Below are 26323 nucleotides of genomic sequence, written 5' to 3'. Positions count from 1 at the left end.
TATTTATTTATTTATTTATTTTATTTATTTTAGAGAGAGAGCATGCATGTGTTGGGGGGGGCAAAGGGAGAGACTCTCAAGCAGACTCCCCACTGAGCATGGAGCCTGTCACTGTGGGGCTCGATCTCACAACCCGTGAGATCATGACCTGAGCTGAAATCACAAGTCAACACTTAACCAACTGAGCCACCCAGGCACCCCACTTTCATTTATTTCTGTTCTAATATTATTTCCTTCCTTCTACTAGCTTTGGGCTTTGTTTGTTTATTTGTTTGTTTTTCTAGCTCTGTAAGGTATAAGATTAGGTTGTTTATTTGAGCTTTTTCTTTTTTCTTGAGATAGCTTGCGTTGCATCTTGGTTTTTTTTTCATTTAACAATGTATCTTGGAGATCATTCCAAATCAGTACATAGAGAGCTTCCTCACTCTTTTTTATGGCTGCATAGTATTATGTGAATATTTAACAGATTATTCAGCTAATGCCCTAATATGGTTATTTTTGTTGTTCTGGTCTTTGTTATTATAAATAATGCCTCAGTGAATAACTTTGGAAATATGTTTTTTTTTTTTTACTGGTGGAGATATATATTCAGGATGGATCCTTGAAATAGGAACTCTGAGTCACAGGGTAAATACATTTAAAATTTTGTTAGATATAACCAAACTCTTATCGATAGGGATTGTACCATTTTGCACTTCCATTAATCATATATGAGTTTGCTTCTTTCGCAATAAGCAATGTGAGTTCTTTAGAAGGTTTCATATCCCTTTGTTCCTTCCAAGTTTCTCTTTCAGTTTTTTAGTTTAGTCTTTTATGTTAGTGGCTTTTCTCAGATGTCTTCTGATCCTTGACTGACTGCCTGTTTATACTAAAAATAAGAGACATTAAATAGCTAGTTGGGTATGGTTTATTTATTGAAGGCTTCCTTAAATGGTTATGAGGACTGCTTCTTTGGGGAGCCAGGCCAGATATCAGGTCTTTTCTTTGGGCTGGTCCTATTCCCAAGAGAAGAATATTTCAGTTTCCTTCTAAAAGGATAATCCTGGCTACTAGCATTTTGGAGACCCAGTGAGGCTGGGAGATCTTTTTATTAAGTATGGGTGATCAGTGTTTTGGTGGGGAGAGAAGGAAGAATAATATTTTAGAAGAGAGTCTGTACAACCTTAGACTTAAATCGTTAGCCTGTTTTGTATAGAAAATTGAAACCAGAAGGCAGCATGGCTTCTCTCTACCTCCAGTCCTTTAACAGAATTGGGGATATAGTTTTGTTCATCTCCTTGACAATATATATTGGCTAATGGGTGAATTTAGACCATTGTATTTATTGGGATTACTGATCTATTTGGACATATTGCTATCATCTTAATCTTATTTTGTGCTTTTTGTTTTGTTTGTGTGTGTGTGTGTTTCCCCGATTTAATGCTTTCTGTTTGAAAAAATAAAATTTATTTTCCCTTTTTCAGTTTCCCTTAGTTTGGAAGCAGTGGGTTTTGTTTCTGTTTTTTGTTTGTTTGCTGTTCTTGGTCTTTGTTGTTTTTTATTTTTAATGCTTACTCTTTAATGTTTAGAATATATTCTTTTTTTTAAACACTCAGAGTGTCATTTTAATTTTAGTTTCTTTTTATTTAAATTCAATTAATTAACATACAATGTATTATTAATTTCAGAGATAGAGTTCAGGGATTCATCAGTCTTATATAATACCCAGTGCTCGTTTTATCATGTGCCCTCCTTAATGTCCATCAGCCAGCTACCTCACCTCTCCACTTTGCTCCCCTCCAGCAACCCACAGTTTGTTTCCTATGATTAAGAATCTCTTATGATTTGTCTCCCTCTCTGATTTTGTTGTTTTATTTTTTCCTCCCTTCCTATATGATCCTCTCTGTTTTGTTTCTTAAATTCCACATATGAGTGAGATCATCTGATCATTGTCTTTCTCTGATTAATTTATTTCACTTAGCATAATACCCTCTAGTTCCATCCATATCATTGCAAATGGCAAGATTTCTTTTTTTGATGGCTGAGTAGTATTCCACTGTATATATGTGTGTGTGTGTATATATATATAATCAATGGACATCTGGGCTCTTTCCATAGTTTGGCTGTTGTGGACATTGCTGCTATAAATATTGAGGTGCAGGTGCTCCTTCGGATCACTACCTTTGATCTTTGGGATAAATCCCTAGTAGTGCAATTGCTGGGTCATAGGGTAAAGGGTTCCTCTTTCTCCTCATCCTTGCCAACATCTGTCATCTTCTGACTTGTTAATTTTAGCCATTTTTTTTTTAAGATTTATTTTTTTATTTATTTGACAGAGACAGCCAGCGAGAGAGGGAACACAAGCAGGGGGAGTGGGAGAGGAAGAAGCAGGCTCCCAGCAGAGGAGCCTGATGTGGGGCTCAATCCCATAACGCTGGGATCACACCCTAAGCCGAAGGCAGACGCTTAACGACTGTGCCACCCAGGTGCCCCTAATTTTAGCCATTCTGACCAGTGTGAGGTGGTATCTCATTGTGGTTTTGATTTTATTTCCCTGATGCTGAGTGATGTTGAGCATTTTTTCATGTGTCTGCTGGCCATTTGTATGTCTTCTATAGAAAAATGTCTGTTCACGTCTTCTGCCCATTTTGTGATTGGATTATTTGTTCTTTGGGTGTTGAGTTTGACAAGTTCTTTATAGATTTTGGATACTAGCCCTTCATCTTATCAGATATTTGCAAATGTCACCCATTCTGTTGGTTGTCTTTTGGTTTTGTCGACTGTTCCCCTTTGCTGTGCAAAAGATTTTTATCTTGATGAAGTCCCAATAGTTCATTTTTGCCTTTGTTTCCCTTGCCTTTGGAGACATGTCTAACAAGAAGTTGCTGTGGCTGAAGTCACAGAGGTTGCTGCCTGTGTTTTTCTCTAGGATTTTGATGGATTCCTGTCTCACATTTAGATCTTTCATCCATTTGAGTCTGTTTTTCTGTATGGTGTAAGAAAATGGTCCAGTTTCATTCTTCTGCATGGGTGGTCCAATTTTCCCAACACCATTTGTTAAAGAGATTGTCTTTTTTCCATTGGCTATTCTTTCCTGCTTTGTCAAAGATTAGTTCACCATAGAGTTGAGGGTCCATTTCTGGGTTCTCTATTCTGTTCCATTGACCTATGTGTCCGTTTTTGTGGCAGTACCATACTATCTCGATGATTACAGCTTTGTAATACAGCTTGATGTCCAGAATTGTGATGCCACTAGTTTTGGTTTTCTTTTTCAACATTTCTTTGGCTGTTTGGGGTCTTTTCTGGTTTCATACAAATTTTAGGGTTATTTGTCCCACCTCTGTGAAAAAAGTTGATGATATTTTGAAAGGGATTATATTGAATGTATAGATTGCTCTAGGTAGCATGGGCATTTTAACAATATTTGTTCTTCCAATCCATGAGCATGGAACGTTTTTCCATTTCTTTGTGTCTTCCTCAGTTTCTTTCATGAGTGTTCTATAGTTTTCTCAGTACAGATCTTTTGCATCATTGGTTAGGTTTATTCCTAGGTATCTTATGGTTTTTGGCACAATTGTAAATGGGATTGACTCCTTAATTTCTCTTTCTTCTGTCTCATCGTTAGTGTATAGAAATGCAACTGATTTCTGTGCATTGATTTTATATCCTGCCATGTTACTGAATTTCTGTATGAGTTCTAGCAATTTTGGGATAGAGTCTTTTGGGTTTTTCACATAGAGTATCATGTCATCTGTGAAGAATGAGAGTTTGACTTCTTCTTTGCTGATTTGGATGCCTTTTATTTCTTTTTGTTGTCTGATTGCTGAGGCTAGGACTTCCTGTACTATGGTGAAGAACAGTGGTGATAGTGGACATCCCTGCCATGTTCCTGACCTTAAGGGAAAAGCTCTCAGTTTTTCCCCATTGAGAATGATATTCACTGTGGGCATTTCTTAGATGGCTTTTATGATATTGAGGTATGTTCCCTCTATCCCCACACAGTGAAGAGTTTTAATCAAGAAAGAATGCTGTACTTTGTCAAATGCTTTTTCTGCATCTATTGAGAAGATCATATGGTTCTTGTCCTTTTATGAATGTAGCGTATTTTATATTTGATTTGCAGATGTTGAACCACCCTTTCAGCCCAGGAATAAATCCCACTTGGTTGTGGTGAATAATCCTTTTAATGTACCGTTGGATCCTATTGGCTAGTATCTTGGTGACAATATTTGCATCCATGTTCATCAGGGATATTGGTCTGTAATTCTTTTTGGTGGTGTCTTTGGTTTTGGTGATGCTGGCCTCATAGAGCGTTTGGAAATTTTCCTTCCATTTCTATTTTTTTCTGAAAAATCTCCAGAAGAGTAGGTATTAATTCTTCTTTAAATGTTTGGTAGAATTCCTCTGGGAAGCTATCCATCCCTGGACTCTTGTTTGTTATAGATTTTTTATTATTGCTTCAATTTCCTTGCTGGTCATGTGTCTGTTAAGGTTTTCCATTTCTTCCTGTTTCAGTTTTGTAGTTTATACATCTCAATGAATACATCCATTTCTTCCAGATTGCCTAATTTGTTGCCATATAGTTGCTCATAATATGTTCTTATAATTGTATTTCTTCAGTGTTGATTGTGATCTCTCATCTTTCATGATTTTATTTATTTGGGTCCTTTCTCTTTTCTTTTTGATAAATCTGACTAGGGGTTTATCAATCTTATAATTCTTTCAAAGAACTAGCTCTTAGTTTTATTGATCTGGTCTACTATTCTTTTGGTTTCTGTTTCATTGATTTCTGCTCTAACTTTATTATTTCTCTTCTGCTGGGTTTAGGCTTCATTTGCTGTTCTTTCTCCAGCTCTTTTAGGTGTAAGGAGAGCTTGTGTATTTGAGACTTTTCTATTTCTTGAAAAAGCCTTGTATTGCTATGTAGTTGCCTCTGAGGACCGCCTTTCCTGCATCCCAAAGGTTTTGAACAGTTGTGTTTTCATTTTCATTTGTTTCCATGAATTTTGTAAATTCTTTAATTTCCTAATTGACCCATTCATTGTTTAGTAGGATGCTCTTTAGCCTCCATGTATTTGAGTTCCTTCCAAATTTCCTCTTGTGATTGAGTTCATGTTTCAAAGATTGTGGTCTGAAAATATGCATGGAATAATCCCAATATGGTTGAGACCTAATTTGTGACCCAGGATGTGATCTGGAGAATGTTCCATGTGCACTAGAAAAGAATGTATATTCTGGCTTTGGGATAGAATGCTCTGTATATATCTGTGAAGTCCATTTGGTCCAGTGTGTCATTCAAGGCCCTTGCTTCCTTGTTGATCTTTTGCTTAGATGATCGTCCATTGCTGTGAGTAAGGTGTTAAAGTCACCTACTATTATTGTATTATTATCAATGTGTTTCTTTAATTGTTATTATTTGTTTTATATAATTGGCTGCTCCCAAGTTAGGAGCATAAATATTTATAATTGTTAGATCTTCTTGTTGGATAGACCCCTTTCAGTATGATATAGTTTTCCTTTTCTTCCCTTACTACAGTGTTTGGTTTAAAATCTACTTTGTCTGATGTAAGGATTGCTACCCCAGCTTTCTTTTGATGTCCATTAGCATAATGAATGGTTTTCCACCCCCTCACTTTCAATCTGGAGGTGCCTTTGGGCCTAAAATGAGTCTCTTATAGACAGTGTATTTATAGGTCTTGCTTTTTTATCCAGTCTGGTACCCTTGTCTTTTGACTGGGGGCATTTAGCCCATTTATATTCAGAGTAACTATTGAAAGATATGAATTTAGTGCCATTGTATTCCCTGTAAACTCACTGTTTCTGTTTCTGTATATTGTCTCTCTTCCTTTCTGGTCTGTGTTACTTTTGGACTCTCTCTTCACTTAAAGGATCCCTTTTAATATTTTTTGAAGGGCTGGTTTAGTGATCACAAAGTCTTTTAGTTCCTGTTTGTCCTGGAAGCTTTTTAGCTCTTCCATTTTGAATGACAGCCTGGCTGGATAAAGTTTCTTGGCTGCATATTTTTCTTAATTAATACCCTGAATATATCATGCTAGTCCTTTCTGGCCTGCCAGGTCTCTGTAGCTAGGTCTGCTGCCAGTCTAATGTTTCTACCCTTGTGGGTTAAGGACTTCTTGTCCCAAGCTGCTTTCAGGATTTTCTCTTTGTCTCTGAGATTTGCAAGTTTCACTATTATATGTTGAGGTGTTGACCTATTGTTGTTGATTTTAAAGGGGGTTCTCTGTGCCTCCTGGACTTGAATGCCTGTTTCCTTCCCCAGATAAGGGAAGTTCTCCACTGTAATTTGCTCCAATATACCTTCTGCCCCCCTCTCTCCTCTTCTTCCTGGATCCCAATTATTTTAATATTGTTACACTTACAGTATCACTTATCTCTCAAATTCTCCCCTCTTGATCCAGTAGTTGTTTTTTCTCTTTTTCTCAGCTTCTTTATTCTCCATCATTTTGTCTTCTATATTGTGGTTTCTCTCTTCTGCCTTATTTATCCTAGCAGAGCTCCATTTTTTATTGTATCTCATTTATAGCCTTTTTTATTTCAATTTGATTAGATTTTAGTTCTTTTATTTCTCCAGAAAGGGATTCTCTAGTGTCCTCTATGCTTTTTTCAACCCCAGCTAGTATCTTTATAATCATTATTCTGAACTCTAGTTCTGACATCTTACTAATGTTCATATTGATTAGGTCCCTGGCAGTCAGTACTGCTCTTGTTCTCTTTTTTGAGGTGAGTTTTTCCATCTTGTCATTCTGTCCAGAGTAGAACAGATGAACAGTGAACAAAATACTAAAATGGCAACAGTGACCCCAAAGAAATATACACTAAACAAATCAGAAGAGACCTGAAACCAAAAAAAAAAAAAAAAAGAGAGAGAGAGAGAGAGAGAGAGAGAGAAAGAGAGAATATAACCAGACAGGTGAACAGAACGGAGCGATACACTGGATCCTGTGTGTATTTTGGTCATTTTGTTAGAAAACTATATCCCAAAATTGTAAAGAAAGAAAAACTTATATGTTTACAAAAATAAAATTAAATACAATGAATGGATAGAGTGTAACTGTAAAGATGAAAATTTAAAAAGACTTAAAAAAAGTTGATAAAATAAGAAATTGGTTGAAAAGGAAAGAGAAAAAAAATTAAATTGAAAGGCTAAAGAATCATAAGAAAACAACCATGAATTCTATATCCTATTTTCCCCTAGTGCTGGAGTTTTGTAGTTCTGTGTGATTGGTAAACTTGGTCTTAGTTGGATATTCTTGTTAATCTTCTGTAGGAGGGGTGCTGATGCTCAGGTCTCTGCCCCAGGTGGAATTGCACTGCCCTTGTCAGGTGGCCAGTCTAAGTGGCTCTGGATTGCTCTATGTGGGTTTTTTTCCCTGAAGGCTTTCCGTGCCTCTTTAAAGCATGAGAATGAAAATAGTAGCCTCCCAATCTCCAGCCCCAGAGCTGAAAGCTCATGCCCCCCACTCCTCAGTGTGCCCTCAGAGCAAAGCAGTCAATCACTCCTGTCTCCCTGGTCTCTGTCCACACTCTGTGCTCACCCAGTCTGTGACTGACCATTTCTATCTCAGGCATGCAATCCCGCTTTGAGTATCCAAAGGCTGCAGACTCCTGAGGCGCACAACCTCACCATTCCTCCCAGAGGAGGGAGGGGAAGTCTCACTGTGGTCTTGCTGCTTGCTTGGCCCCTGCTTGGACAGCGCAGTTGCCCAACTGTTCTGTGGTTTGTGCTTTATGGCAACACTGAGCTGAAAGCCCACTTCTGGGCTCAGTGATTGCAGCCAGCTTCCCCCCTCTGATGCCTGGGAACTCTGCCACACTCAGGCATTCCCATTCTTTCTCTGACTCCCAGGATCCTGAGACCACACTGTCCCACCTAGGATTCCACCCTGTTTCACCACCAGGCAGGGACGTCCCTCACTGGAGCAGACTTCTAAAAGTTCTGATTTTGCACTCCACTGCTGTATCACTTTCCAGTAGCTGGCTTATGAAAGCTCCCTCCTCCACAGTTTATCTTCCAATATATCACCTTGGATTCACTTCTCTGCACCTCCTACCTTGCAGAAAGTAATCACTTTTCTATTTGTAGAATTACAGCAGTTCTTTTCTTAGATCCCTGGTTGAGTTCACATGTGTTCAGAATGATTTGATAGCTATCTAACTGAATTCCTTGGACCAGACAAAATTAAGGTCTCCTACTCCACCATCTTGGAAAGTCCTCCTAAAATATATTCTTGACTGTAATTTTTTTTAACAAAATTAGTCAGCATCTCTCTTCCCCCTGAATAAGACAAATTTAACTTTACCCATGGAGCTCCCAAGGCAATTTCTTGTTAAAATTACCTAGAATTTGTTTCAGTATTTTAACAGAAAATGTAGAAATGTTATGTCAATTGTTAACCAAGATCGTACCAGTTTCTGTGTTTACCATTGATTCTCACAACTGTCTTTTTCTCTCTGAATTTTTTCTCAATTTTTTGTTTTTTTTTTTCTTGGAATTTGATTATCTTGATTCAAATTTGAATCTGCAAAAATAGACAACAATAGCAAGTATAGAAGGAGTGGTAAGGCCAAGTAATAGTTATATAGTTTCAGTAAATAAGATAGTATATTAATAACATGGGATTAAGCAGATATGAAATTGGTGACTCAAATTTAACCTGTAAGAATGAAAAAGCAAGTGCTATAAATCATTGGTCAAGTAATGAATTATTCAGAACCATATTCAGGCATTACATTATTTATTTGGACCAAAACAAAAAAGAACTTAGAATCCTATCTCATACTATGTTTCAAAGTAAGTTGGAGGTGTATTAAATACATATATATATATATAATACATATATATATAATATATATATATATATAATGTCAAACTAGAGCTAAACTAGTAGAAAATAAAAATGCCTATCAAACTTCTCAGAGCATTTTTTAAGTATAGGAGTTATTGGTTGAAATGGATAGGTAATATATAATTGTACCTTTAAAATCAAAGGATATATGAATGTGAAAATGTTTTGAAAAACATAAAGCTTTAGAGATTCAGATTATTTATGGGTTGTAGGTAGTGTATATAGTGGTTATAGATAAAACTTTGAAAGCAAATATTACAGTTACCTGTTCTGCAAAATCAGAGTGCCATCCCCATTAACTAACATACAGTGCAAAATCTGTTCAATAAATGTTCACTGAATACATTTTGAATGAGTCTGTCTGATGCAGTTTCCTCATCGGTAAGGTGACTATGTATTGTCGTTTTCCTAGAACAGTCATGATTTACACCTGTCCTCCTAGCATAATTATTAATAACACCTTTATTCTCAGAAATGTACCAATTTTATCAGTAAATCTCATGGTCATCTTATTTATAAAATCTGGAAAATGCCAGTCTTGTAGAGATGATTTAAACATACAAATAATCCATGTAAAGAGTTATATATACAGTACTTAGCACATGTAGTAGGTGTTCGGTAATGGTAGCTACCATAAGGAAAAGCTTAGATTGCTTGTATAAATATTGATATTTTTCTTTCAGTTTTTAAAATTGAACCTATTATCTGACAATGTTTAGTATCATTTGATATCTGAATTATCTTTTTTTCTTAGGCAAAGAAGTTAATACTGACATGGTAAGCTATAATATGTATGAACAAAAAAATTACCAATATTGATGGTTATTACTATGTTTTCTATGTACCTCAAATGCTTTATGAATAACTACTGATTTCGGTGGTGATAGTTACAAAAATTTTGCTTTTAGAATTCTGTTAATGGTGTTTTCTCAAGTATAAAAATGGTCTCTATAACACAGGTCCAATGTCTAGAATAAATACGTTTTGCTTTAGCTCTATGCTTGAATTAGCCCCCATGAATATATTATTCTGAAAATAGACTTATTCTGAATTTGGCTTTATGGTCCAAATTTTATTCATTTAAGAATTTATCGTTTGAAATGGATCGGGTATTTGCCTTTGACTTATGAAATTTCGCTAAATAAATTAATATACAAATGAAAGATATTTTAATGACTTTAGAACAAACATTAAAAGCACTGTGCATAAAAGTTATGTTAATTTATAATATCTACTTTTTATATAAAAATGTCTGAGAACAAGAGAGTGTTTTTAGGAACTAATATAACAAGGTTAAAGGTAATAGTTGTAGCCTTATATCAGCACTGGTTGCAGTGTCTTTATCATTTTTTGTTTTGGCTTCGTCATATCACAAGTCTTGATTCACAGTATTATTACACTCATCTGAATACTCCTGACAGTGGACCTGGGCTGGCCAGTCTGAATTTAAGCCAGCAGCTCCATACCAAACTATATTTTCCTAAATTGTACTGTCGTAAGAATTTGGAATGTATGCAGAGATGACCAAACAAAGTTTACTCCAAGGTTTGTGTTTGTTCTCTCTCCCCGTCTCTCTCAATCTCTCTCTTAATCTTTCTCCATTAACACCCAAACTAATACATTGATGATCTTCTAGTTTGTGTAAACATGTCATATATAAGATCTGAGTTTGTATTTTTTTTTTAAAGATTTTATTTATTTGTTTGACAGAGATAGAGAACAGCCAGTGAGAGAGGGAGCACAAGCAGGGGGAGTGGGAGAGGAAGAAGCAGGCTCATAGTGGAGGAGCCTGATGTGGGGCTCGATCCCATAATGCCGGGATCACGCCCTGAGCCGAAGGCAGACGCTTAACGACTGAGCCACCCAGGCGCCCCCTGAGTTTGTATTTTTAATTGATTTTTTTAAAACCTGGAAATATTCAAACCACACAGTCACAGAACAATTTGAAAATCCCCTTTGATTTTTAACAGGTAGTAGTTTGACCTATTCTGATACTATGTACATAACAATGAAATTCCTGTTCTTTAAAATTCACTTATTTACTACTTAAAATAGTTTTCTATGCTTAATTAATATGCATTAGTAGTATGGATTAATATGTCTTAGTAGTCTGTATTTATGAGTATCTTGTTTTATTCAATTGTAACAATTGAAGCATAATCAATTTTCCTTTACTGTTAATCAGTATTTAAGTTAATCAGTATTGAAATCAGAAACTAAATTGCTAATATGGTAGCATAAGTTTTCAGTGAAAACAAAGACACAGCTTTGTTTTGGGGGTGTAAAATGGTGATATGTAACATATGTAACTTTTTAAAAGGTATTTATAAACACTATTTTGTAACTTTTTTTCACTAAAGATTGGAGGTAATCTGATATAAACTATACATACATTGATCTCTTTCCTCTTTAAGCACTGTTCACATCTCAAGCAAAGGAAGGCAGAATTCATTCCATGGATTTAAGTCAAGCTTCTAATATACCTTTTCTAAATGAAGTCTCCTATGTATTATTCTACATGGAGTTACATATTGATGCAAACTTTTATTTGAATTTTTGAAAAACAATGAGCAGGAAGAAGAATTTTACTTCATCTGAAGAAATATTGCATATTAGAAGGTGGAAGGAAAGCACACTATTTAGACTTAATCATTAATGCTCTCAGAACTTACCAGATGGATAGCTACATCATGCTTGTAGGAATTACATTCAATACAGTTTTTTAAATGAAATTTTATAGAACAAAGCTGAGCTTTGCTAGTCTTAACATACCATTTTATTAAAATCCACTTGAACATAGGACTCTATGTATTTGTTACTAGTTTTGGAGGAAATATATCAGTTTTTAAGATTGATCTATGAGATACATACTGTAAGATTATTGAATTACAAAAGAAGTTTAGAGAATTTATTGATTTCTTACATCCTAAAAATTTCAAACCACAGCTGTAACTCATTACTTGATTGTTAGATGAAGTGCAGTGGCTATTCAAGTGCTGTGTAATGTAAAACCCTATGCCAGTATCTCATGATTCTAACCATACTTATATATACTAGAAAAAGAGTCAAGAGTTTAATATAGAAATTTGACTAAATTTGTACAATATGGATTTTTAAAATTCAGTCGTTTTTCATTGTTAGAAACTCATCCTGTAATTCCTTTAAGGGCTGCTTTTTTTTAAGGCATTAAACTGTCATCCCTACCATCTTTAATGAATTACAAGTCAATTTGTCTCTAGGTTACTATTTTGTCATATTTTTCCCTGAAGTAATGGAATTAACTGCTGTAGCAAGTGTTTTAAAATCTCAGTTTTCTAAGGGAGGCTCTATTTTCCTTTCTACTCCTAGTTTTTCTTTTTTATCTACCTCAACTGTTTCTTTTAATAATACAAATTGGTTGATCCATCATTCCTTATGAACACAAAACAATGCAAAATAAATATGTAATTACTAGCATGTAGGTATATATATGTATATAAACAATTAAATATAATCTTGTATGGGAAAGGAATTTAAAAATCCTTTAAGGTGTGCATTGTACTTTTGTACTTGATAAGCACAGCATGTGCTTCCATGCAATTCCAAGTAATAAACCCCTTTCTGGATAATTAAATATGATAAAGATTAAGATAGCTTGGATAAATCATTATATGTAGTAATTAAATTTATGAAGACTGCGAGCCTTATGAAATCTATATAAACAATTCACAAATTTCATTATCATATGATTTGGATTACTGACTATATACTTTGACTTATTTTATAAATCAGAAAATCCCATGATTATCCTTCTAGGTAACATAATTTTACCACATTATAGGCAGAGTTAAACTTTATTAGATTTCACAGTAAAACTGATGTTTTTCTTTATTCTTTTGATGTAAAATTTTGCTTCCCGTGTTTCTTTTCAAAGCTTAAGAAGCAAACTAATAGAGTTTTCATTGATCATAACATGTTTCCAGAAGGACCAGAAAAGCTGTTGTAACTAAATGACCTGAGGACACTTTACTGCAAAGCTGTAGAGTATTTTATTTGAATTTGTACCTGAGCTAATAAGGAAAAGGAACTATTGGGGGAAGATGTGAATGCTTTATATAATTTTAATTAAAATATGTATGTTTTATGTTTTTCCTCGGATGGTATATCTTAAAATATAGACATAGTTTCAAGGACTCTACGTATTTTTAAATATTAGTGAACCTCTTTTTCTAAAGTTAATTTAACAAATGTCTTTATTTTAGGAAAAGAAAAGAAAGAGACTGGAACGCTTTGGACTGCTTTGATATTCTACCTTAATGTTTCCTCTCCAAGTTTTATATATTAAAGTAAATATAATGGCCAAATTAAAATATTTCAGTGTTCTTTCTTATCACTAATATATTAATATTTTCATTGACATTGATTTTGTAATTGTCTAATAATGTATTTATAAAATTTAAAAAGTAGCTATCCAGGTTTATTAAATTACTAAAATGGAGTTCTTCTACTTAGGATATTTTAAGTTGATTGTGGTATATTTTGTTTTAAAAACAAGCAAACAAAAAAAGTGTAAACTATATAGTTATGTTTATGGAATTCAAAAATTTTGGTTACTTTGACATGCTTTAGGTGAGTGATCATTGAGAATTTATTATAAAAATATTGAATTTCCTTATGGTGGCCTTGGATTAAATACATACAGCTACAGATTAGCTGGAATGCTTGTCAAGATAAATTACAAGCTCAAGCTTCATTATCATTTGTAGTTTAAACGCAACAAATCTGAGACAGTGTTACTTCATAATTTTGATGCTCTTTGCAGTAAATTTGATATAGAACAGTTGCTAAAGAAACCCTGTTCAAATGTGTGACCATTTTTATGGAAAACATCTGGGGTAATTATAATTAGTTCAGGATGTGTACTGTTTAAAAACAATCCTGAATTCATGGAGAAAGAAGCTATCTTTTCCTCAATGACTAGAATAATCCAAGTTAGTATAAAAATTCTTTAAGTTATTGGTAGCTGTGCTTAGAGTATAATTTTAGAGTATTCCAAAAGGAAATGAGGAGTAACTTTTATGTAAAATGCCAAATTGGCACTTTACACCTGTTAGTGTGTTTCGTTTAGAACAGCTGTGTCTTTTATTATCAGTAAACAGATGCAGAAAGTAATGGAATGTTTTAAAGCAATATGTTAATCCTGTCTTCCACTACTGAACTGTCTCACAATATAGTGATTAAATATTGACTGTGCAGCTGTTACTTACAATTATAGAATTTCTTAGTTAATTTCCCCTTCCCAGGCCCAAATGATATCTAATTTCTAATCTTAAAGTTTTCATAATATCGTTTGTTTATTACAATTTGATTTTTAAAGACAATTTATTTGACAGTTAAGGAGATAGATTCATAGGTTTATAAAACTATTGTTTCTCTCAATTGACTAATATTCTAAGTGGCATAAATAATTTCTAAAAGTATTTTTTAATGTATTTGTTCATGAATATGAAGATGATTATTAATGTAACAATTTTGTTTAATTTTATGCTTGAAAACTGCCATCAATGAGCTAAAAAGGAAATTATGGTTCTTTTATCAAATATTTATAGAGCAGAGTGCATAATACTTTCTCAGAATAATGAACACATTCAGGCAAAATCACCCTGCAAATTCTTTCAGTTCTAGTGGCTCTTCTGCAGTTAAGTTATGTTTTAATCCTTACATCTCACCTTATCAGAAAAGATATTTTAGATGTGATTTCAATAATTATCACTGTTATACTTGAGCAGCTGTTTTAGGTAAGATTATTGTTATTATTAATAGCTAACATTTATTGTGCTCTTAATATCTAAAAGGATTTATGCAAAGAACTTCACATGCAAAGAACTTTTTTTGTAGATGAGGAAGTTCAATTTTAGAAATAGAATGTAAATGGACCAAAGTCTTACAGCGGGGAAGTGATGGAGACTGAATTTAAACCCAGGCATTTGGGGTGCCTGGGTGGCTCAGTCGTTAAGCATCTGCCTTCGGCTCAGGGTCCTGGGATCGAGCCCTGCATCAGGCTCCCTGCTCCACTGGGAGGCTGCTTCTTCCTCTCCCATTCCCCCTGCTTGTGTTCCCTCTCTTGCTGGCTGTCTCTCTCTGTCAAATAAATAGGTAGAATCTCTAAAAAAAAAAAATAAGAATAAACCCAGGCATTTTCACCCCCAAACCACTTGGTGTTTTTTTTTTTTAAGATTTTATTTATTTGTTTGTTTGAGAGAGAGGGAGGGAGGGAGAGAGCAGGAGCAAGGGGAAGGGCAGAGGGAGAGGGAGAAGCCGACTCCCTGATGAGCAGGGAGCCCGGGGAGCTTGATCCCAGGACTCTGAGATCATGACCTGAGCCCAAGGCAGTTGCTTAACTAACTGAGCCACTCAGGTCCCCCAAGCCACTTGTTCTTAACAACTTTGCATTTTGCCTTCCTTTAGCATCTAATACTAACTTTATATAGAAGGGAGATTATGTGCAAAGTGAGCTTTGTGTCCTTTTTTTGAAGCCATTCTGTGCACCGCAAGTGACGATTATCTCATTTAGTCCTTTTGCCTAAATAAAAAACACAACTAAAACATGCATGAAAAGATGAAGAGTTTCAGTTCCTCTTATCTCACCACATGATAACTGTGTCAGTGCTCTTCAACATGATCAGAGGTGTCACAGGTATTGTGACATAGCCTACACTAGAAAAGATTTTGAAATCCCTCCTTATGATTTTACTCTAATCATGCTGCTTTATGGAAACAACTTCAACAATCTGTTCCCCTTCCCAAAAAGAAAACATCCTTTGGTTCAAGAGATTTTAAAGAGCAGCGTGATGTAATTTATACCTATGTTATATTATTTATTCCTTAACCAAGAAGTATCAGTTATTATTGAAACTTATTAAATATAACTGTTTACTGCCAGATATCATTACTACTTCCATACTTGTAGTTTATTTTGTCACTTGCTGTAGGAAGTATGCAATTTTATATATGAAGAAACTGAGTCTCAGAGGTATTAAATAAATTGGTCAAGATCACAGTTAGAAAATGATGTTTGTATGCATTTGATTTTTAAAAAAACAAACAAACTCAGGGTGCCTGGGTGGCTCAGTCAGTTAAGCATCTGCCTTTGGCTCAGGTCCTGATCTCAGGGTACTGGGATTAAGTCCAGCATCAGGCTCCCAGCTCAGCAGGAAGCCTGCTTCTCCCTCTCCCTCTGCCTGATGCAACCCCTGCTTGTGTTCTCTCTCTCTCTTTCAAATGAATAAATTTTTTAAAAATCTAAAAAACAATCCTCTAGCAATCTAAAGTGTCCAGCTAATTATTTTTGTAGAGCCTTAAGATTTCCATCTCTAACAGATGGTTACTTCAATGCAGTTTCCCTTGACACTAATGAGAATGCTTATAAGATTAACTAGGATCAACCACGTCAATGAGGTATTGCAGAAGAAACTTAATATAGTAGAAGCCCATTATAAGGTGGTTTTTTAGGGGCAAAAAGCTCTCGCATGAAAGTTGTCTGAAATATCAGAAGAAAAATAGACCTATCTTTTTGCATACGAGAGTATGAAATGTTATATTTCATGTTATCAGTTTTAAAAGAATAAAGATATTACATATTTTGCTAAATTTAATCAGCTATGCTATATTCAACATTGCTATTTTGTTCAAATTATTTATTTGTGTCTCCATCAAAATTAATTACCCAACACAGAGAATATAAGATAAACAATAATATTATCATTTTATATAATGCAGGGATTTCTTAGGCAGATGTATTTTGTAGTCTTTTTTTTTTCTCATACTTTCTGAAGACTTTTCTGACGTGAACATTTATTTTGAGATAATTGTAGATTTACATGCAATTTTAAGTAATAATAGTACTACAGACATTGTACCCTTGACCCAGTTCCCCTCAATATGGTGTATTGCAAAACTGTATAGTACAATATCCCAGCTGGGACATTGATGCTAAACCAGTCAAGATACAGAACATTTCCATCACTACAGGGATCCCTTGCATTAACTTTAAAAAGCCACATCTACTTCCTTTCCCACTGCTTTCCCTTAACCCTGACAACACTAATCTATTAGTTCTCCATTTCTATAATTTTATCATTTAAAGAATGTAATATAAATGGAATCATATAGTATGTAACCATTTGGGAATGGCTTTTTTCCCCCACTCAGCATAACTCTCTAGAGATTCATCCAGAGAGTTGTATGTTTCAGTAGTTTGTTATTTTTTATCGCTGACTAGTATTATTCAATAGTATGGATGTGCCACTGTGTTTGTTTAACCATTCACCCATTGAAGGACATCTGGGTTGTTTCCAAAACAATGTAAAATCTGGTTTCTTCAATGGTACTAAAGTTTTATAGTTTTATATTTTACACTTAAGTCCATGATTGATGCTGAATTAATTGTTGTATAAGGTGTGAAACTTAGGTAAATTCTTGTTTGGTGGGAGTTGGGGAGATAATGGACACCAAATTGGTCCAGTACCGTTTGAAGAAAGAGCTATCTTTGCTTCATTGAATTGTTTTTGCTCTTTAGTCAAAAATCAGTTGGCCACATTCGTATAGATGTGTTTCTTGTTTCTTATTTGGGTTCCATTGATCTATGTATGTATCCCTCCACTAATATCATAAAGTCTTGATTACTATATCTATGTCATGCCTTGAAAATGGGCTCTATTCCTCTCACTTTGTTTTTTCAAAATTGTTTTAGCTTTTCTAGATTCTTTACCCTTCATATAAATTTTAGAATAACCTCACCTATATCTACAAAAATTCTTGCTGTGATTTTGATAGGAATGGAATGAAGTTAGAATATCAATGTGGAGACTGCTGAAATCTTAATTATATTGAGTCTTCTAATCCATGAATACAGTATATTTCTCCATTTATTTAGGATTTTTAACTCTTATCACTATTTTGTATTTTTAGCATCCAAGTACTGTATGTCTTGTTAAATTTATATCTAAGTAATTCATTTTTCTTGAATGGTTATGAAGGGTATTGTATTTTCACATTTTGTGTCTATGTGGTCATTGCTAATATACATTTTTCTTATATCCTGCAACCTTGCTGAACTCATTAGTTCTAGGAGTTTTTTGTGGACTCCTTGGGATTTTCTTTCTTTCTTTTTTTTAAGATTTTATTTATTATTTATTTATTTATTATTTATTTATTTATTTATTTATTTATTTATTTATCAGAGAGAGTGAGAGAGAACAAGCAGGGGGAGCAGCAGGCAGAAGGAGATGGGGAAGCAAGTCCCCTGCTGAACAAGGAGCCTGATATGGGACTCAATCCCAGGACCCTGGGACCATGACCTGAGCCAAAAGCAGACGCTTAACCGAGGCATCCCTCCTTGGGATTTTCTATGTAGACAATCATGTCATCTGCAAACAGGGACAATTTTCTCTCTTTTCAGTTTCTATACATTTCTTTTTTCTACCATTCCCCTGGCTATAACTTCAAGCACTATGCTAAATAGAAGTAGTTTAGAGAGGACATCCCTTCATACTTGTTCCTTTCTTGGGATTTTCTAAGTTTCTCCCTTCAGTTTTACCATTAACTATAATGTTGGCTGTAGGTTTTTGTAGATACCCTGTCAAGTTGAAGGAGTTCCTCTATCCTCATTTTTCTGAGTTATTTTTTTTTAATTATGAAATTGGTGTTGAATTTTGTCGATACTTTTTATGCATTGATTGTTATGATCATGTGATTTTTCTTTATCTTGTTAATAATGAAGGACTACATTGATTTTCAGATATTGAACCAGCGTTGCATTCCTGGAATAAACCCCATTGATCATAGTGAAACAACCTTTTTGTATATTGCTGAATTCTGTTTGTTAATATTTTGTTAAGGATGTTTGCATCTATACTTATGAGGGGTATTGGTCTGTAGTTTTCTTTTTATATACTGTTTTTTATTTTGGTGTCAGGGTATTACTAGCTTCATAAAATGAATTGCAAAGTGTTCCCTTCTCTTCAGTTTTCTGGAAAAGACTGCAGAATTTGTGTCAGTTCTTCTCTAAGCATTTGGTAGACTCCTGGGCCTGAAGATTGATTACATTGGGAGTCTTTTAGATGATGGGTTATTCAATCTAAGGTAATTATGATTATGTTGGATATTATCTCTTTCATATTGGATGAGTTATGGTAGTTTGTGTTTTTTGAGATATCGCACCATTTTATACAACTTGTCAGATTTATGTGTGCAGGGTTCTTTGTAATAGTTTTTTGTTATCCTGTTGATGCCTGCAGGTCTATTATGATATCACTATTTCATTTTTTATATTGGTAATATGTGTCTTGTCTGTTTCTTGCTTTGTCACTTTTGTGAGAGGTCAGTTTTATTGATCTTTCTGAAGAGCCAATTTGTAATTTCTTTGATTTTTCCCTATAGGTTTTTCAGCTTTTAATATCATTGATTTATTCTCTTATCTATGTTATATCCTTCCTTCTACTTGCTTTGGATTTATTTTGATCTTTTTCTGGGATCTTGAGGTGAGAACAGATTATTGATAAGAGACTTCTTTTCATATGAATATACCTAATGGATAATAACTTTTTGTTCTGTTTTATCTGTCATGCATATTTTGGTATGTTTTATTCTCACTTCATTCAATTCAGTGAATTTTTATAAATTTATGTTGAGACTTGGTCTTTGACGAAGTTTCTAGGTGTTTGGAGATATTCCCATTATCCTTCTGATATTTGATTTCTAGTTAGACTCCATGGTGGTCAGAGAACATACTCTATTATATTTCAATTCTTTTAAATTTTTTGAGGTTTGCTTTATAGCCCAAGATATGGTCTATCTTGGTATATGTTCTGTGGGCATTTGAATAGAGTGTATATTCTGCTGTTACGAATGGAGTAGTCTATAAATATTTATTAGATCCTGTTTGTTGGTTGTATTGTTCAGATTTTATATCCTTTCTGATTTTCTGTCTAGTTCTATCAGTTGTTGAGAGAGTGGTGTTGAAATCTCCAACTGTAATTGTAGATTGTCTATTTCCTCTTTTAGTTCTACCAGTTTTTACCTCAAATTTTGCAGCTCTGCTCTTTGGTGTATACACATTTCAGATTGCTATATTGTCTTAATGGACTAACTTTTTATTATCATATAATGTCACTGTCTGTATTTAGTAATTTGGTAATAGTCTACTAAATAGAACCACACCTCTTTCTCTTGACTTGTGTTTGCATGATACATCTTTTCTATACCTTTATTTTCAACCTGATTATATTATTATTTTTGAAGTCGAATTTCTTGTAGACAGCATATACTTGGGTCATGTTTTTCATCCACCCTGCCAATCTCTGTCTTTTAATTAGTGTAGTAAGATCATTTACTTTTAATGTAATTGTGACTATATTGGACTTAAGTCTGCCTCTTTTTTTCTGTTTAACGTATGTTTCATTTTTGTTTTATTTTTTCCATTTTCCTATGGGTCAGTTGAACATTCTTTAGAATTTTGATTTATCTTTAGTGTTTCTGAATATCTCTGTATAGCTTTTTAAGGGGTTGCTCCAGGTATTACTACACACACACATACACACACACACACACACACACACACACCTTATTGTCTATTGCTGTTCTCATTTTACCAGTTCAAGTGTAGAAACCTTACTTCCCTTAATGTTCTTTTATCTTTTCCCATTTATAATATAGTTGTCTTAAGTATTGCTCTACATACATTTAGAGACAGTAGTTAACATAATTTTTACTTCAGTCATCAAATATAATTGAGAAAACTTGAGAAGTAAAGTATACTGTATTTACCCATATTTTTTTTCTTCTTTTATTATTCCCTTTCTGTTTAGAGGATTTCCTGTAGCTTTTTTATACACTAGGTCTGTTGGTGACAAGTTCTGTTAGTTTTTCTTCTAGGAATGTCTTGATTAATCTGTCATACTTGATGGAATTTTAATGGATATAGAATTCTGGGTTAACAGCTCTTTTCTTTTAGCTCTTGAAAATGTTATCCCACTGCCTTCTAGCTTCTATGGTTTCTGATGAAAAATCTGTCATCCAGATTGTTTCTTGCTGCTTTCCAGTTTTTTTCTTTGTCATTAGTTTCAGAAGTCTGACACTATATTGGTACAAATTTATTTGGGTTTATGTTTGGGGGGCTTGAATTTGTAAGTTTTATGTTTTCCAGATTTGGGGAGTTTTTAACCTTTATTTGTTTGGGTACTTTTTCAGCCCCACACTTTTTCTCCTCTTTCAGGACTCTGATGACATGAGTGTTAGATTTTTTTTGTTATAGGTCCACAGGTTCCTAATGTTCTGTTCATTTTTTTTTTTTGTCTATTGTGAAATTTCTGTTGTTTTATCTTCAGTATGCTAATTATTTTCTCTGATTCCTTCATTCTGCTGTTGATCCTATGCATTGAGTTTTTTAGTTAGGTTATATATTTTTCATTGCTAAAATTTCCATTTAGTTCTTTATATCTCTTATTTCTTTGCTGAATTTTCTAATTTTTATTTGTTTAACATGTGTTCTTAGTTGCTCCTGAAGGATAGATGGCCACTTCAAAATCTCTGTCAGAGAATTCTAACATCTCTGTTATTTGGGCTTTGACATCTGTTGAATGTCTTTTTCAGTCAGCTTAAGATCTTCCTGGTTCTTTGTATGATGAGTAACTTTCAGTCAAAACCTCATTTTTAATTTGTCCAGAATTACAGTATGAGACTCCAAATATTATTTACCCTATTACTTTAGCTAATAGGTTTACCTGTCCAGTAGGAGAAGGAGCCTCATTACTGCCATGTGGGGATAGAAATGTTAGGTTTCCCAGCTGTCCTCTCTTGATTCCCAAGGGGAGATTGTGGAGAGGAGTTTCTCATGACAGCTGGATAGGTGTTCAATTTCCATCTCCTCACAAGGCCTCCACTGACATCCCAGGAGTAGGGCCTTTTATCAGCCAGTGGGAATGAAAGTCCTGTCTCCCTGTTGATCTCTTTGACTCCAGTTCTGCACAGTTGAGGGTTGTCTCATTATATCCTGATCACAGTGGAAATCTATCAGGCTTTGGGTTGGGGGTATAGCCACCGCTTTTCTGTGATGTTTGAGTGGAATATGGCAGGTATATAAAGCTCAGGATTATAATCTTAAGGAATAGAATGCTGCCTTCAGATGAGAACCCAGGCCTAGCCAACATGTTGATTATTGCCTTGCAAGGGACACACCTAAGTAATATTTGGACTCTTTGTCCTCAGAAACTGAGATAATACATGTGCATTGTTTTAAGTTGCTAAATTTGTGGCAATTTATTACACTGCAATAGATAAGTAAAAGACCATCCAAATAGCCATAACCACTGCCCACGTATAGTATAGCATCACCTATCTCCTCCTCTCTCCCCAGTTCTGTTTGTTGGTAGGAATATTTTTTTCCATCTTCTGTGATCCCTGGCTTTTCTGTTAGAAGGTTCTTGTTTATAGCCACATTTAAACTGTACATTAGAGAATATGCTCTCTTGTGGGATGTGCAACTTAAGAACAACTTTCTGCTGTTGCATTTTTGGGAGCCCATTATTTTCTTTAGGGGTTAAATAGACGCTTTTATAAGTGCTATATGTGACTTTTTTTAAAAAATTATCTCAAATTTTAGGCTTCTAGTTTAGCTGATTCTAGTTTGTCTCATGTGTAAGGAATCATAGCCAAAAATCGCAACTAGACACAGGTTTTATATTTAAAAGCTCTGGTCTTTTATTTCAGGCCTTGCTGCTGCTGTGGCTTTCATTTTCTTAAGTATTAGAAACTACTGGGAACTATAAATGCTACATTATTTAAAAAAAAGATCCTAAATCAATAACATTTACTTTATACCTTTATTAGAGCATAACTACTGCAGATAATGGGAATATGCTCTAAATGATAGAATGTACAAAACTTGATGATCCTTTAAATAGAGGTAATGGAGAGGGAAAAATCAAAAATAAATCCCAGATCTATCGTGACCAAATAAATGATGGTGCCATTTTTAAAGAGCAGGAATGAAGGAAGAGTGTATGGAAAAGCAGTAGCCATAGGAGTCAGAGGTAATAAGCGTCCTTTTTGACATGTTGAGTTAGAGTTCCTGAAAGACATTCAACTGGATATGCTCATGAGTCCATCTGTGGGCATGAACCTTCAGAACAGTTTAGGACAGCATGCTCTTTGGATTCATTCCTATAGGTGCAGTATATGGTTTTCTAAGCCAGGAATATGGGATGAAATTACCCACAGATAGTGTGTATAATGAGAAGAGATGATGGTCTAGAACAGAATCTGGAGAAATATTAATAGTCAATGAGTAAAGAAAGAGGAGCATGCAAAGGATATTGGAAACAGGATGTAGAGAGATAAGAAAATCAGGAAAATGTACATCATTTAAAGTTAGGAGAAAAGAATGTTTCAAGAAAAAAGACATAGTCTGTATTATCAAACATTATCCAGATATTAAGAACCAAAAATTATTCATTGGATTTAGTGAAAAGTACATAAATGATCTTGCTGAGAATAGTTTAGTGAAGTAATGGTGATTAACTTGATTATACTGGATTAAGTAGTATATAGAAAAAAAGAAATCTGATTTAAAATTAGATAATTTTTCTTGCTTTTTTTCCAGATTTTCTATTCAGCAAATTTTGCATTATTTGTCATTGACATGTGATTGATCACATATAGGTGAGACATATAGGAATATTTTTCTTGATTATCTTCCTAAGGATGAATCCACTATATCTTACTCTTTGCAGGCCTCTCCATTTTACTCTGTAGGGATGACTGTATATGTTCCACATCCTCAGAGAGATGCTTAAAATGTTATTTGTGCTCTCCTGAATGACCTTAACTTTTATTTATTTATTTTTTTAAGATTTTATTTATTTATGTGACAGAGAGACAGCCAGGGAGAGAGGGAACACAAGCAGGGGGAGTGGGAGAGGAAGAAGCAGGCTCCTAGTGGAAGAGCCTGATATGGGACTCGATCCCAGAACGCTGGGATCACGCCCTGAGCCGAAGGCAGACGCTTAACGACTGCGCCACCCAGGCGCCCCTGACCTTAACTTTTAAATACCTTTGCTGCTTTTAACATTCAATACTCAAGCCAAAATCTGAGCTTTTTCCTCAGTCCTTCTCTGCTAACTCTTAAGTTTAGAATAACTAAATATACGCACTTTGGGTCAAGAGTGAATATTTGGGGGGCGCCTGGGTGGCACAGCGGTTGAGCGTCTGCCTTCGGCTCAGGGCGTGATCCCGGCATTATGGGATCAAGCCCCACATCAGGCTATGAGCCTGCTTCTTCCTCTCCCACTCCCCCTGCTTGTGTTCCCTCTCTCACTAGCTGTCTCTATCTCTGTCGAATAAATAAATAAAATCTTTAAAAAAAAAAAAGAGTGAATATTTGGTTTTCAAATGTTGGAGGAATGGTTTTTTTATGAAAATCAAATTGGTTGATACTTAAATTTCAGAAACTAGTGAAAAATGCGGAGCTGAATAGGAACGCAATAATTTTATATTTATGATAAGTTCTAATGAGAATAACATTGGTTTTATGCAGCTATTTTATTCTTTTCTCTTTTTAACTTTTAGTTTGAAGTAATGTTAGACTTACAAAAAGGTTGCAAAAATAATACAATGAATTCTGTACCCTTTACCCAAATAATCCAAATATTAACATTTTACCACATTTGGTTTAGTTCTCTCTCACCTTTCTCTGAAGCTTTTTGAAGTATTTAAGCTGCACACGTAATGCCCCTTAACTTCTAAAAATTTCTCTATATATTTCTTAAAATTAAGGACAGTATGACAAACTCAATACAATTATCAAAATCAGTAAATTTACATTGATGTAGTATCATTGTCTAATCTATATACCTGTGCCATCCAATATGATAACCAGTAGCCACATGTGGCTACTTAAATTAATTAGAAATTTAGTTCCTTAGTCATACTACTTAACATTTCAAGCATTTAGCTGTTCAGTGGCTGTTGTATTAGAAAGCGTAGATATAGACCATTTTAATCATTGCATAAAGTTCTATTAGACAGTAATGGTCTAGAGATTCTAATTGTGCCAGTTGTTCCACAGATGCCTCTTATAGCAAAAGAAAAAGAGTTGTTCCAAATTTTGTTAAATATCCTATTGCTCTTACTTTGGTCCAGGGTCCCTTATTGCATTTAGTTATCATGTCTCTATTGGTCTCCTTCACTCTGAGGTAATTCCTTAGTCTTTCACTTTATTTCATGACAAATTGTGATTTTTTTCTAATCTATCAAATCTACCACATTTATTAATTGGAATTCTATTTTAAGAAAGAACTTTCCCTTTTTAATTTATTTCTATTGTTAGGGATTCGTGGATTCTTTCATTCTGTGGTTAAAATCCATTGCTATCATTAGTTATTTGATGCTCAAATTATCCCAGGTTTGACCAGTGAGAGGGAGCCCTTCAGCTGATTTATATTCATTCTGAGTATGTCACCTAATAAAAATAGGATTGTTTTGCAGTATTGATAAAAGTCATATGGATTATGGCATTATTTATCTGCTGAATATCATTAACCTATTTAAAATATCTGACTTACCATTATACTATTAAAGTCAAATATTATTCATCATATGATTGCCTGTATCTCATCTCTGGATTATCCTATATCTCACACCCATTATTAAGAGCAAGGTGTTTTCACTAGGATGCTTTGTTACTGTTTAACTTGGGAAAACATTCACTGATTTATTCACTCTTCAGTTCTGAGAAGAGTTTTCATATAATTAACACGTTTATTTCCTTTTCTTATCAATTCTTTATTTCTTTTAAGTTTTATTGAAATGTAATTGACATACAGCACTAAGGTGTGCAGCATAATGACTTCTATATATTGTGAAATTATTACCCCAATAAATTTAGTTAACATCCATCATCTTGTATAGATACAAAAAAAAAAGAAAAAATATTTTTTTCCTTGTGATGAGAACGCTTGAAATCTATTGTCTTAGCAACTTTCAAATATACCATGCAGCAGTATTAACTATTTCTCTACTTCCCCTGCTTCAACCCTCTGCTAACCAAAAATCTCATCTCCTAAGTTTGGGTTTTTGGGGATTTTTGTTTGTTTGTTTAGATTCCACATATAAGTGAAATCATGAGGTGTTTGTCTTTCTCTAACATATTTCACTTAACATAATGCCCTCAAGTTCCATTCATGTTGTCAAAAATGGCAAGATTTCTCTCTTTTTTTATGGCTGAATATTATTGTTATACACACACACACACACAAGCACACTATATGTATATATACATAATCTTTGTCCTTCATCTGTTGATGGATGTTTAGGTTTCCATGTCTTGGCTATTGTAAATAGTGCTGCAGTGAACATGGAGATAACATTCAAATTATTAATTCTAAGACATGCTTTTAAAAACATTTTGATATTCTGGAAATCAAGAGTATCTTATAATTGAT

General features: G+C 34.3%; 1 long non-coding RNA gene across 2 annotated transcripts in view; it reads left to right on the top strand.

Moving 5' to 3' along the window:
* LOC121105537 overlaps positions 1-13131 on the top strand; it is a 42612-nt gene extending 29481 nt beyond the window's left edge. For both annotated transcript variants that reach the window (XR_005838113.1, XR_005838114.1), the window contains 2 exons: positions 9601-9623; positions 13088-13131. This is a non-coding gene — a long non-coding RNA (uncharacterized LOC121105537). The remainder of the gene's footprint in view (positions 1-9600; positions 9624-13087) is intronic.
* The last annotated feature ends 13192 nt before the right edge of the window (positions 13132-26323 follow it).

The sequence above is a fragment of the Ursus maritimus genome, unplaced genomic scaffold (genome assembly GCF_017311325.1).
Source record: "Ursus maritimus isolate PB19 unplaced genomic scaffold, ASM1731132v1 scaffold_1, whole genome shotgun sequence".
Lineage (NCBI taxonomy): Eukaryota > Metazoa > Chordata > Mammalia > Carnivora > Ursidae > Ursus > Ursus maritimus.
This window is presented reverse-complemented; position numbering and strand designations above follow the sequence as displayed.